The sequence below is a fragment of the Canis lupus genome, chromosome 26 (assembly GCF_003254725.2).
Source record: "Canis lupus dingo isolate Sandy chromosome 26, ASM325472v2, whole genome shotgun sequence".
Classification (NCBI taxonomy): Eukaryota; Metazoa; Chordata; class Mammalia; order Carnivora; family Canidae; genus Canis; species Canis lupus.
Window position 1 is genome coordinate 23,806,543 of NC_064268.1, and position 14,847 is coordinate 23,821,389.

Sequence of the window (14,847 nt, forward strand, 5' to 3'; positions counted from 1 at the left end):
GCCGGGAGGGGCGGGGGCGGGGCCGGGGCCGGACGGGGCGGGGCGGGGCGCCGGGAGGGGGCGTCCTCCGTGGCTCCCGCGCCCGACCGGGCCGCGCGCGCCCCCTGGTGGCCGCGGAGAGCTCCGGCGCCGGCGGCCTGGGAGGCTGGAGTGGGGGGAGCCCGGCGGGAGCCGGTCACACGGGGTCCGGCGTGGTCAGACGCGCGGGGATCAGAGCAGGGAGGCCGAGGGGGATAGCTGGAGACCTGGGCGGCAGAGGCACGATCCGGACCCCAGAAGGGCAGGAGCAAGGGACGTGTGGTGGCCTGGAGGCTGGCCGGCCCTTGCTGTGCGCCAGCCTTCCGGTCACACGATGTGACCTTGGTCAAGTCACACCCGCATCTTCCCTGCGCTTACATCTCGCACCAGACCAAACTCCAAGAGACAGAGAACCAGACAGATTGGTGTGGGACGCAGATGGGGGGGATTGAGGCAAGGGTCCCAGAGGCGCAGGAAGAGGGGCTGGGGGCGTTTTGCCTAAACAAAGCAGGACAGACACAGCTCCTCAGTGGGGCCGAGAGGCTACGTCACTTTTCTGGGTAGTGAAATGGGCACGATATTAAGGCAGCACTGCCGGGGCAGCCCCGGTTGCTCAGCGGTTTAGCGCCGTCTTCAGCTCAGGGTGTGATCCTGGAGACCCGGGATCGAGTCCCACGTCGGGCTCCCTACATGGAGCCTGCTTCTGTCTCTGCCTGTGTCTCTGCCTCTCTCTGTGTGTCTATCATGAATAAATAAATAAAATCTTAATAAAAATAAAATAAAGCAGCACTGCCTCATCTCCAACAAATAATCTCTGATGCTTACAGGAATGTGAGAAGTCCATACACTGTCCTAAAACTCATCATTTTCTCCAAGGGTTGTGGCAGCTAGAAATTGTCTCCTCTGAAACCTCTGTCTTTTAAAAATTATATCCTGATAAAAAGGCAAAGGCCAGGTAAGCCACAACACTCTTCCCCCAATATTTTCTAAGATTTTATTTATTTATTTATTTATTTATTTATTTATTTGAGAGACAGAGGCAGAGACACACGCAGAGGGAGAAGCAGGCTTCCAATGGGGAGCCGGATGCGGAACTCGATCCCAGGACCCCAGGATCATGACCTGAGCCAAAGGCAGCTGCTCAACTACCGAGACACCCAGGCGTCCCTCCCTCAATATTTTTTTATGAAAAAAATTTCAAACATACTAAAAAAGCGAAATCATTTTTTAATATTTATTTATTTGAGAGACAGAGAGTGAGGAAGAGCGGGGTGAAGGGTAGAGGCAGAAGCAGACTCCCTGTTGAGCAGGGACTCCCAATGTAGGGCTTGATCCCAGGACTCCGGGATCATGACCTGAGCAGAAGGCAGATGCTTAACCAACTGAGCCACCCAGGTGCCCCAATTAAAACTGTTCTATAGTAAACACCCATATAACCACTAACGTTGAATTGTCGGGATGCTCCTGAAGAATTAGATGGAGAGAATAGTCTGATGTAAGTCCAAAGACAGACAAATGGAGCATCAAACAGTGAAGGCAGAAACTGACCTATACATAGAAATGTGGCTTTGTCAGGGGGAGCGCTGCAGTTGGGGAGAGGGGGCACTGTGACTGGCAAATCTTGCCAAGAAAATGAGTTACCCATAAGGAAAAGAAATGAAATTGGACCTCTACTGCTCATTGTACTGGAAAAATCAATTCCTTGTGAATTAAAGATCTAAATATGAAAAGTAATACTTAAGGCATTTTTAGAAAGAAACATAAAAGCCTATCCTGTTTACTTCAAGGTCAGGAGAGAATTCTTACTACATAAAAGCAGACTATAAAGGAAAAGATTGAAAATAATGCATCCACAATAAAATGAAAAACTCGTGTTAATCAAAATCTGGTAATAAAGTGGTAGGGAAAGCCACAAATGGGGAGAAAGTATTTGCAACCAATTATTCCTATAATTGAAATACTGATGCTTCCAAATCAACAGAATCATTATCTCTGGAGGTGGACCTTGTTGCTGGTGATGACAAGAACCTTGCACTGCAGGTGACTCTCATGTGCGATTCTGGCTGAGAACCATTTCCTGGGTAAGTGTAGAGCAGCCCTGTGTGAAGATGGCCCAACTCATCATCACTAGGAGAAGAGATAAATTTGTGCTATGTTCATATGTAAAATACCATGCAATAAGGAAAAACAAATGGAATAGTTGTGTGTATCACCGTGGATAATTCTAATAGAATGCTTAGCACAAAAAGCAAGTCTCCAAATGATACATACTATTTAAGCTCAAAAACATCAGGACTTAGAAGAACAATACACAAAAATCAGTTGTGTATCTCTAACATCAGTAATGAATGCTTTTAAAAGGACATTAAGACAACAATTATATTTATGATCGTTGCCCAAGAAACAAAACACCTAGAAATAAGCTTAGGCAAGGAGCTGAAAGACATGTATACTGAAAACTACGAAATATTACTGAAATAATTGAAAGAAGACCTAAATAAGTGGAAAGACATCCATGGGGGCACCTGGGTGGCTCAGTGGTTGAGAACCTGCCTTTGGCTTGGGGCGCGATCCTGGAGTTCTGAGATCAAGTCTGCATCAGGCTCCCCGCAGAGAGACTGCTTTCTCCCTCTGCCTATGTCTCTGCCTCTCTCTTTCTCTGTATGTCTCTCATGAATAAATAAAAAAATATATATGAATTTTGAATGAATGAATGAATAAAATCTTAAAAAAAAGACATTCATGTTAACTGATTGATAGACTTAATATTGTCTACCACAAGATGGCCATACTACTGAGGCACCTGGCTGGCTCTGTCAATTGAGCATCTGCCTTCAGCTCAGATCATAATCCCGGGGTCCTGGGATCAAGCCCCGTGTCTGGCTCCCTACTCTGGTTCTCTGCTCTGTGAGCCTGCTTCTCCCTCTCCTTCTGCCTGCCTCTTCCTCTGCTTGTGCTCTCTTTCTGTGTCAAATAAATAAATAGAATCTTAAAAAAAAAAAAAAGATGGCCATACTACCCAAAACAATGTACAGATTAAATGTAATCCATATTGACATTCTAATAACCTTTAAAAAAAAAAAAGAAGAAGAAGAAATGGAAAACCCATCCTAAAATCTACATGGAGTTGCAAGGAGCCCTTAATACCTCATATTGACAAAAAGAACAAAATTAGAGATTCTCATTTCCCAATTTTAAAATGTATACAAAGCTACAATAATCAAAACAGTGTAGTCCTGGCGTAAAGAAACTTATAGGTCAATGGAATAGAATTGACAGTCCAGAAATATACCCAGACACCTATGGCCAATTGATTTTCAATAAGGGTGCCAAGACTATTCAATAAGGGAAAGAATAGTCTCTCTCTCTCTCTCTCTCTCTCTCTCTCTCTCTCTCTCTCTCTCTTTTTTTTTTTAAGATTTTACCTATTCATGAGAGAGACAGAGAGAGAGAGAGAGAGAGGCAGAGACACAGGCAGAGGGAGAAGCAGGCTCCATGCAAGGAGCCTGATATGGGACTCGATCTGGGGACTCCAGGATCACACCCTGAGCCAAAGGCAGACGCTTAACTGCTGAGCCATCCGGGCATCCCAAGAATAGTCTCTTTAACAAATGGTGCTGGGGAAAAAAAATTAAAAATAAAAATAAAATAATTTAAAAAATGGTGCTGGGACAACGGGACAGCTACATGTGAAAGAATAAAGTTGGACTCCTACCTTACATCATATACAAAAGTTATCTCAAAGTGGATCAACAGTGGGAATGTAAAACGGTGCAGCTGCTATAAGAAATAGTATGGTGGTTTCTCAAAAAATTAAACATAAAATTACTATATCATCCAGCAATGCAACTTCTGGGTATATATCCAAAATAAATGAAGGCAGGGACTCAAACAGATATTTGTACATCTGCATTCATAGCAGCATTATTCACAATAACTGGAAGGTGGAAACAACTGAAATTTCTATTGATGGACAAGTGGATACATTTTGTTTTGTTTTGTTTAAGATTTTATTTATTTATTCATAGACATAGAGAGAGAGGCAGAGACACAGGCAGAGGGAGAAGCAGGCTCCATGCAGGGAGCCCGATGTGGGACTCGATCCCGGGTCTCCAGGATCACACCCCAGGCTGCAGGCGGCACCAAACCGCTGCGCCACCAGGGCTGCCCAAGTGGATACATTTTGATATGTTCATATGATGGGATATAATTTAGCCATAAGTAGGAATGAAGTCCTGACCCATGTTTGCAACGTGGAAAAACATTATGCAAAGTGAAATAACACACACCAAAACCCTAGGTATCATATGATATATTCAGAATAGGTAAATCTCTAGAGAGAGAAAGTAGATTGGTGGCTGGAGGGGAGGGGAGGGGAAATGGTATGTGACTGCTAAATGGGTACAACTTTTCCTTTTGGGGTGATGAAAATCTTGTGGAGCCAGATAGAGGTGCTCGCTGAATAACACTGTGAATGTACAAAGTACTGCTGACTTTTTTTTTCACTTTAAAATGATTAATTTTACGTGAATTTCACCTCAAAAAAAAAAACCATGCTGGACTAGCTATATTTTTATAAGAGATAAATTCGTCTGTAACAAAATTATAAAGAAAATCAAGGGACTAGGGCACCTGGGTGGCTGAGTTGAGCATCTGCCTTTGGCTTAGGTCATGATTTGGGGTCCTGGGATCAAGTCTCACATCAGGCTCCCCAAAGGGAGCCTGCTTTTCCCTCTGCTTATCTCTCTGCCTCTCTTTGCATCTCTCATGAATAAGTAAACAAAATCTTTTTTAAAAAATCAAGGAACTGAAAAGCAAGAACTTCAGTTCACCAGGTGGGATGTAACTGGGGAAGGGCAACCAGGGGTGTTCTGCTCTTTAAGTCACTTGGGTGTTCATTATATGATTCTTTATTCTTTGCATAGGTTACTTATGTTCTTTCATACCTTAAGAAATCACTCTTCGAAAGTTGCAAAGTGCACTATGCTGGTCCCTTGATGTCCACAGAGAGTCTTGTTTCTCCAGTTCTGTAATGTCCCAGCCCATCTGTCAGCCCCAATGACAGGGTTGCAAGGATACACCCTGTAATCAGTGAGGCTGTTGACTCTACTGTCTGCCTATCCCTATTCCCACTACTTGCTCCCTAAACTCCGTCCTGCTCACCTAGGCAAGGGGTCCTCACTACCCCCTTAGCATGCACATGTACATACACACACACACACACACACACACACACACACATACACACAACCAGATACAGACCCCTTGCCTATACCTGTCCCTAGTCTGGAACAAGTTTCTGCCTCCCCACAAATATCCCCATCCTAGTTTTCCATTGGTGGGAGCCTTAGTGGCCCTGTAAACTTGGTGAGTAACCAAATTACTCTGTGGTCTGTCCTCCCACTGGTAACCGTTAGTTATCCTAGAAGAGACAAGTGCTTGGGGAGATAGTCTGAATGTGGCAGGGTATAGCCCAGCCCAGCCCAGCCCTTCCCAGCCAGGGCCCTTCTGCTGTTGTGTGGGATGGGGTGTGGTGTGGTGGGGTGGGGGTGAGTGGAGGAGCAGGGACAGGGCAGCAAAGGCCAGGAGATTGATAGCAGGCCATGAGTGCCAGGAGAGGCCTTGCTTGGGAGCATCTGAAGAAGAGACTAGAGGACCCCACAGTGAAGGAAGAGATCCCAGTTGGGGGAAGAGGCAGGCTACTGGACCTGGTGCTGACCTTTGGGCCTCCCTCCTCTCAGGGATGGGCAGACAGGATGCTCAGCACTCTGGGCCCCTCTAGATGAGCCAAGCCCCCAGATACCAGCTTGCTTCACTTCTGGAGCTGAGTGGGGAGCTGCCAGGGACAGCGGTGTCACTCTTTCTACTATGTTCTTCCAGGCAAGCCACTTCCCTTTTCTTGGCTTGTGTCCCCATCTATAAAAGAAAATGAGAGTCAAACCAAACAATTTGGTGGTGGTGCGGGGGGGAGGGGAGGGGAATCCTTTCACCAGAAATGCTGTGACTCCAAGTGGCTTGTGTCTTGGATTACAAGGTTTCCTGTCACTGGGTTGGGCTACGAACTGTGTGGAGGAGGGCCCAGTGTCCCGTCTCCTTCAACCTCTAAAGTTGCAGGGCCACCTGGGAAGAAATGAAGCTGTTAACAAAAATGTGAAGCAGGGGGATCCCTGGGTGGCTCAGCAGTTTGGCTCCTGCCTTCGGCCCAGGGTGTGACCCTGGAGACCCGGGATTGAGTCCCGCATCGGGCTCCCTGTATGGAGCCTGCTTCTCCCTCTGCCAGTCTCTGTGACTCTCATGAATAAATAAATAAAATATTTTTTAAAATGTGAAGCAGAATATGCATTACCCGAAGTGGAATGGGGTTGGGGCAGTGAAATGTTTTAGACACCAGGAATAGAGCATGTGGAAAGGCCGGTGAATTCCATGGGCTCGAGCCCATGGCTGCTCTTCCTCTGCTGTGAAATGAATTCTTCAGTGTGATGCCAGGCTGTGCATCAAAATGGACAAAGCATTCTGTGAGTGATGCTGGAAGTAGGATGAAGGGCAGGGAAGGCAAGTCCATATCCAGAACATGTCTCTGACCCGATGAGCATCCTCCGAGATGGAAGAGGGCCAATGTAATCAAGCTGCCACCAGGTGGCAAGCTAGTCCCCAGGGAATAGGACCACGCAGGGGCCCAGTGTTGGGCTTTGCTGTTTTTACAAGGGGCCTTCAGGAAGGTGATGCCTAGCTCAGGGGAGCACACCCCACCCCTATCCCCATGGGGCTTTCAGGATTAGTGGCAACAAGAGAGCTAGGCTGGGGTCTATATTTTCAGGCCCCAGAGATCCTTGAGGTCTTTCCACCTAATAGGCATGAGCCCCAGGACATATAACAAAATTTTTTTTTTAATAACACATTTTCTAAGAAAAATCTTAGACTGTCCCTTGGTTGCCTGGTTCCACTGCTACCTCCCTTTCCTCACCCAGATGCCCAGAGAGGGGTGGTGACTTGCCGAAGATCACACAGGGCAGGTGCAGAGGTGCAGAGTGGCAGCAACTAACTGTGGTGTCAGGGACAGGAAGGCTGCTGAGTAGAGGGGTGGCCAGGGGCCTGCTCCTTCCCTGGGCCCAGCCCTCAGAGGGCAGAGTACATGTTGGGTCATCTAGGCACTGGACACGGAACAACAACCATGACCAGCAATGGCTCCTGCCCTTTAGAATAGATAGGAAACCATAACCAGGTACACAAGCAAGGTAATTTCAGACCACGTTAAGTGCCATATGGAGGAGATGAAATAGCACAGGGGGAGGCGGGGACCTGCTTCAGCTTTAGTACCAGAGGAAGAAAGGCCTCTCTGAGGGGTGGTGTGGGGGTTAAGATGTAAATGGCAAGAATATCAGGGTGGGGTGGGAAATAAGAAATACAAGTGAGGGACTCCTGGGTGGCTCAGTGGTTGAGCATCTGCCTTCAGCTCAGGTCGTGATCCCGGGGTCCTAGGATCAAGTCCCGCATCAGGCTTTCTGCAGGGAGCCTGCTTCTCCCTCTGCCTATGTCTCCATCTCTCTCTGTGTGTCTCGTGAATATGTAAATAAAATCTTTTTAAAAAGAAGAAGAAGAAAAAGAAAGAAATACAAGTGAAAACCGCTGATGCATTTACTATGTTCCAGGCACTATTCAAGGCCCTTTGCATGAATAAACTTGTTCAATCTCATCACAGCCGTATGAGGTAGTAAGATCATCACTGCCATCCTATGGAAGGGACATTGAGGGGTGGAAGTCAAGTAACGTTGGTAGGTGATGGAAACAGGACCTGAACCCAGGGAGCCTGGCTCCAGAGTCGGCAGGGGGCGGGGAGGGGTGACTCATCCCCTGCCATTCTGTTTCCCAAAGGCACTGACCTGCACTGAACAGATCTGGTGGTGGAATCTGTATTCTATCTCAGATGCAGGGTCCCCGGATAGGAATGAAACCACCTTCTTCCCAGGGGAAGTCTCCAGGCTCTTGTGAGCCAGTCCAGAGTCAGGGCAGGGTCTCCGGCACCCTTCCTGCCCTCCTCTATCCTCCCCTTCCCACCCTGGGGGAGTCCTGCCGTCCCCACTCCCAGCCCGAAGCTTCTGGGTTCATGGCTAACTGGGCCACTAAAGGGATTTGACTCCCTGAGACACCTGGAGACTGGTGAGAAAGGGCTTAGGGATTAGACAATGATAGCTGGGAAGGTAAGGGACTTAATTAGGGGGGGTTGGGTGTGGGAAGTGGGGCGGAGAGAGGATTTGTGTCTTCACAAAGCCTGGATGGACTGCGGAAGTAGGAGGAAGTAGGCTCCTTGAGAGGAGCCGGCGGGCTCAGTTTCTCCTGTTTGTTGTGGCTTCAGAAATAACACATAATAGTACTGATAATCCTCCCACTTTGCACACCCACCACTTTTCTAGCCCTTAATTCACTTGCAGTTCTCACAGCAGCCCCAGGAGAGAGGCAAGGATTATTTTTCCCTGCAGGTGACAGGCACCTGGAGAAGGCAGGTGACTTTGCCCCCTGAGGAGCTGGGTTTTGGTTTCAGGCCTCCTAGCTCCTGGTCCGGGACTGCTTTCTGGCTCTCATGGCACTCCTGCAGGGGGAGAGGCCCCAGCGGGGGCCAAGGAGCTGCCAGGGGAAGTCATTCGGAACCCTGGCTACCACCTCCTAGACCAAAGTCCATAAAAACCCCTGCTCTCCTAACTGGGAGCTGGGGAGGAAGGGAAAGAGGGAGGGAGTAGAGGGGTTGCCATCCTCTATTCTGGGTAGGGCTGGGGATGGGACCTGAGGGGCCTGACAAGGGGGCTCCTCATCCTGCCCCTCCCTTACACCCGCCCCACCCTCCCCAAGGGAGATTCATAGGTGGCCCTTCAGCTTTCAAAAGCATTCTCCACCCATGGTCTGAATTTACCCTGGCCGAGGTTCCAGTCTCGTTCTGTCCTGAGGATGCTGAGGTCCCCAAAGGAGAAGGACCTCCCTACTCCTGCCATCTGCCATCCACCATCCGCACAGGGGGTGGCAGGAGCTAAGGGAGCCCTTAGCTCAGGGGTCTCAGAATAGCCCGTCTCCACCTCTCAAAGGTCCCTCCTGTCACCTGCCCCTTCTACACGCATGTACCCCTAAGCCCTGATTTTTAAAAAAGATTTTATTTATTTATTCATGAGAGACACACAGAGAGAGGCAGAGACATAGGCAGAGGGAGGAGCAGGCTCCCTGCAGGGAGCCTGATGAGGGACTCTATCCCAGGACCCCAAATCACGATCTGAGCCAAAGGCAGACACTCAACCACTGAGCCACCCAGGGGCCCCTAAGCCCTGATTCTTTATCTGATCCCTACTTCCCCTCTCACTTATCCACAGCCCAAGCTCAGTCTGGGCATGCCACCAACCCCAATACTGTAAGTACCATGAGGCCAGTCTTCCTACTCTAGGATTACCACAATGCTCAGTGAAATATGTGAAGGAAGGAGTGAATGGTTTCTAGGCCTCCTGCCCCATCCAGTATGCGAACTCCTGCTTAGTCATCAGGTCTCTGGGGAACCTGAGATGCCCCTTACCCCCCCAACCCAGCAGGGAGCTTCCTGACTGACCAATATGGTGGCACTGTACTTGAATGATCTGTTGTCCCAGCCATCTCCCTGGGGACCAGGGACTCCTTGAGGGCAGAGTCTGGTCAGCCTTGTTCTCCGAGGTGTCCCAATGCCTGGCACCAAGCTGCTGCCTAAATACTTCCGAATGGAGCCAAGGAATGCAAGGTACTCTGGCTCCCAGCTCCAGCCTGGACCACCTGGAGGAGTACAGGACTGAGTCCATCACAGTCGCTTCCTCATTCTGCTGCTGTCACCTCTGTCGTCATGGCATTCCAGGCAGTGTGGGATTTCTTCATTCCCTCCCCACTTTGTTGGGGAAAAAACAAAACAAAACAAACTTAAGGCAGCTGAAACCCCACATGGCAGGACTGGGATAAGGAAAGGAGGCAAGGAGGCTGGAGTCAGGGCCCTTCTGTGTGGTCGCCTGCAAACACAAGGGCTTTCTAGAGAGTTCTGCTGCCCTGGCCCATGGAAGTAGAGTGTTCCACAAATATTTGTTAAAGGGTTTAAAAGACTGTTTTCTCTGACTCTCAAACCACCATGCCAATCCCAGCACCACCCCCTTTCCCTGCTGGTACCAGACAATCAGAGGACAAGGTACCTGGGGTCTCTGATCTGGAGGTCAGTGCCCTTGTTTTAGAGAAGTCATCCAAAGCCCAGAGCCCAGGGCAGACAGCCCCAAGGAGCACCCTCTCCCGTGCCAGTGCTCATTGCTAAATAGTCACTGTAGCACATTCACTCAAGAACACAGCCAGAAGTCCTGGCCCCGGACTCCCAGTCCAGTGCCCCTGCCTGTGTCCACAGCCACCTCCCAGAGGAATCTCAGCCCCAAGGCACTAACTCCCAAAACTAGAACCACTAGTTACCCCCACGCTCCTTCTAGATCTCCTAGGCCTGGCAGCCTTCTTTCAGCTGTTACTACTACCTTGCCTGGCAAGGGGTACTCAGCACAGCACACTCATTACAGAGCTGGCAAGTGGCAGGGCCCGGATCTCCCCTCAGGCCTGCCTGACTGAAGAGGCTGGGCTCTTCCTGTTGGGCCAGGCCTTTGCTGATATCACCACTGCAATACAGAGTAGTCAGTGTCAAGGTCAGGAGAGAGGGGGTACTGCTTGGTAGGGCTCCCATGTTGGATTGATTAGATCAGGGCGAAGTTCCTGGAAACAGCATCTGATCAGGGCTTTGAAGATCAGGGAGGATCTGGTAGGAGGAAAAGGGAGAGGGAAGTGACTATGACAGAGGCAGGAGAGCTGAGGTATGTCTGAGGGACAGCATGGAGCTTCTTTGACTAAAATGAAAGTGTGTGGAGGGGAGGAGCAGCAGTGGAGGCCCACAGTAGATACTGGGATGAGATAGGCCTTGGCCTTGAGCGCAGATCAGTGAGATTGGGCTGACTCCTGAAGGAACTAGGGAGCCACTGCAGATTCTTGAGCAGGTGAACAACATACCTAGCAGGAAGCGAGACTTGCTGGACAGGGGTAAGGGGTTAGAGAAAAGGTGGGGATGCGGAGGAGGGGCTCTCTCTTAGTAACCAGCTCAGAGGAGTCTACTGGATTAATATTCTAGGATTTATATTATCAGATTAACTAGCTGTTCCATAGTGGGCTGGAGATAGGTAAGTGTCAGTGGAGGAAGGAGAAGCAGGCAGCCACAGGACCTGAGAAGGGCAGACTGGAAGAAGTGTGTATACTTCACTTAGATCTTTATCATGGGTAACTCCAGATTCCTGGGGGCTTGTTTGGGGCTGAGGATGATTTCCTGCTGGGTGAATGTTTTCCTCATGCTTTCCTGGGTAGCCTGTGTAGGGAACTCCCAGGTGAGTCCACACGGCAACCTGTGGGTACCTGGAAGCATTTGGCCCAGAAACCAGAGACTTGGATACAAGTCCTAAATCTACACTTAATCTTTTTTTTTTTTTAAGATTTTATTTATTTATTCATGATAGACACAGAGAGAGACAGAGTGAGCGAGAGAGAGAGAGAGAGAGAGGCAGAGACACAGGCAGAGGGAGAAGCAGGCTCCATACAGGGAGCCCGACGTGGGACTCGATCCCCGGTGTCCAGGATCATACCCTGGGCTGAAGGTGGCACTAAACCGCTGAGTCACTCAGGGATCCCCTCTACACGTACTCTTATGGGACCACCTCTTTCCTCAATAAATCACCTGACTTAAAGGGTCACCACAGGCTTAAATGAAAAACTAGATCTGAAAGTGCCTTGCAAACTGTAAAGTGCTATAAAGGAGCTATTCTTCTATTTTCCTTTGAATAGGCCCTACATCTTGCCCCTGGAAGAGTCTTTTTTTTTTCTAAACATTTATTAATTTTAAAGATTTTATTTTTTATTTGTTCATGATAGAGAGAGAGAGAGAGAGAGGCAGAGACACAGGCAGAGGGAGAAACAGGCTCCAAGCCGGGAGCCCAACACGGGACTCCATCATGGGACTCCAGGATCGCGCCTTGGGCCAAAGGCAGGCGCTGAACCGCTGAGCCACCCAGGGATCCCCTGGAAGGGTCTTATATAAAGATTTCAGCCACATGTCCAACAAGGAAGGCAGCCATGCCTTCTGCCCTGAGCCTGAAGCCAATGATTCTTTAACTAGGGCAGATCTGTTGGGACAGCTAAAAACTCCTCCCAGGGGTAGGAGGGCCGAAGCAAGACCCTCAACTCTGCACCCTGCAGCGGATCTTCACGGTGGGGGCCTTGTCAGGTGCAGACAGGCACCCATAGCAGGCCCGCTGTGGCCTGCCTCTGTCTTTTAACCTGGAGAGTCTGGGATCATCCTGCTGTCTACTCCCCTGGAGACCTGAATGCAAAGTTGGCTGGGGCCCCACTCTAGAGGTGGAATGCCCACGGGCTCCTGGGCCTGGTTCTGTGTGAATTCCAGGCTATACGGGGAGGCACCGGGCAAAGCTCTCTACATCTGTCACACCACTAACAATTTGGAACTGTGCCTTTGTCTTTCCACACTATTTTTTTTAAGATTTATTTATTTATTTATTTATTTTAATTTTTTAAAAAAAATTTATGATAGTCACACACACACAGAAAGAGAGAGAGAGAGGCAGAAACACAGGCAGAGGGAGAAGCAGGTTCCATGCACCGGAGCCCAACGTGGGATTCGATCCCGGGTCTCCAGGATTGCGCCCTGGGCCAAAGGCAGGCGCTAAACCGCTGCGCCACCCAGGGATCCCAAGATTTGTTTATTTATGATAGAGAGAGAGAGAGAGAGAGAGAGAGAGAGAGAGAGGCAGAGATTCAGGAGGAGGGAGAAGCAGGCTCCATGCCGGGAGCTCGACATGGGACTCGATCCCAAGACTCCAGGATCGCGCTCTGGGCCAAAGGCAGGCGCCAAACCGCTGAGCCACCCAGGGATCCCCTGTCTTTCCACACTATTAAGTGAGGTGAGCTGCTTGATCCCCGAATGATCTGGGCTTGTGTCTCCTTCCCAGGGCTCCCTCAGCACCTCGCCCTATGCCTGTTGGAGCATTTCCTGCCTGCATTCATTCAGAATACATTTCTTGAACAGGCCCCTGTGTGTAGGCTGCTGTGCTGGGGGTAGGGCGCTTGGGGGATTCAGAGATGGGTCCTGTGTCCAAGGACCTCACAGTCTAGGAGGGCCAGGGCTGCAAAGCAGGGCCACGCTGTGGTTCTCCATGGGTCCTCCTCACCTATTTTTCCTCTTCCCTCCTCTCTGGCAGTACCTATGCTTCCTATCAACCACCCAAACTTGGCTCATGCCATTGTGCCAGCATGGAATGAATGGATTTCCTTTCCCTTTCCTTCCTACCCCATATTTTAGGGCCCAGCTCCAATGCCATTCCCTCCACAGTCTTCTAGGATTCTTATAACCCAAAGCCAGTTCTCCTCCTTTAACCTCCCAGGTACTTGCTCTCTTCGGCACATTTTTCTGACTCGTATTCTGGATGATGGTGCCTGTGTCTTATCTTTGGGAGGGCAAGATGGTGTCTGATTCATTTCAGGATCCCCAGAACAGTGTCTAGGGCCTGCACATGGTAGGAGGAAAGAATGTGAACAGCTGCTATCATGGAGGTAGGAATAGAGTAAGTGGTGGTGGTGGTGGAGGTGGGGTGTGTGCCCAGGCAGAGGGGGAAGGCTATTGAACTCAGAAAGGAGGAAATGGCTTTATTGTATGAAGGAGGGGCTGTGAGGCAGGGGAGGACAGTCAGAGGGCATGGAGGCATCCATTACTTGAGTCAGACTTGCAGTTATAGGAACCCACAGCTTCTGCCCCTGGGCAGGAGCAGGGGAAGCAGATAAGCTGATAGCAGGCCTGCTTTCATAGAGCTGTAGCTTTACGGAGGCTTCCTCCATGTCCACCCTACATCCCCACCCAGAGGCCAAAGCCTGGCCAGGCAGGCGGCAAAGGGAGGCTGTGCAGGGTGGACTAGGGAGGGGTCACAGAGGGAAACCCTTCGCTAGGCACTGACTGCGCTGAGTGAACTTATGTACATCAGCTCGCTTGATCCTGTAAAGCTGATGTAAAATGCAGATCATCACCTCCATGTAGGGAATGAAATGGCTTGGGTTCACAGAAGTGAAGTTACTTGCTGAAGTCTGACAAGTGGAGGATTTAGGGTTCAAACCCAGGTCTTCTGACTCCCAGAGAGGAAGCACTCCTCCCCACTGGCTGAGGTCTGGCTGAGGTGGTGAGCACCTTAGGGGCAGCTCTTGGATAGCTGAGAAGGCAGGGAGCAGAGGTCAGGGCCCTGGGTAGGGAGATAGGGTTTGTGCTTCCTTGTCCCCTAGGCCTGCCTGCCTCACAGGTGGAGGGTAAAGCCTATCAACACCTGCCGGGGAGCTGGCAGCAGTGCTCCCAAACCAGTGGCAAACAGGAAGAGGGCCAGTACCACAGTTCATGGCAGGGCAGTGGGTAGGCTTCAGGATCTGGCCCCCCCGCAGGGGCTGGAGGCAAGCTCTCTTCCGCCTTGGGGAGTGAGGTTCTGCACTACAGGACCTGATCAAAGGAGAGCTCATTAGATAGCATCTAGGTGGGAAACTGAGGCCCAGGGAGCCCAGGTGTCTCATCCAAGGTCACAAGGCGAGCTAAAGATACATTTGAGACTAGAACCCAGATTTGCTGACCTTTTTCATGTCCACTGGCCTCGGCCCCGGGGGGGCACCCCTGCTCGCCTCCTGCCGGGGTCTCCGCCGCAGGAGCAGACCCCGGACCCGCCGGAGGCTTGCGCGCCCCGAGCATCCCTCCGCACTCCACCCCTCGGGATC

General features: G+C 50.2%; 1 long non-coding RNA gene across 2 annotated transcripts; it reads right to left on the bottom strand.

Moving 5' to 3' along the window:
- Nucleotides 1-67: 67 nt before the first annotated feature.
- On the bottom strand, nt 68-14,846 carry LOC112676808 (uncharacterized). Of its 2 annotated transcripts, none has more exons than XR_003146729.3 (4): nt 14,707-14,846; nt 5,738-5,934; nt 4,965-5,100; nt 68-757 (listed from the first exon to the last, which is right to left on the bottom strand). It is a non-coding gene; the product is annotated as an uncharacterized LOC112676808 (long non-coding RNA). The 2 variants fall into 2 exon arrangements; XR_003146728.3 differs by lacking the exon at nt 68-757 and adding an exon at nt 1,273-2,145.
- Nucleotide 14,847: the final 1 nt, after the last annotated feature.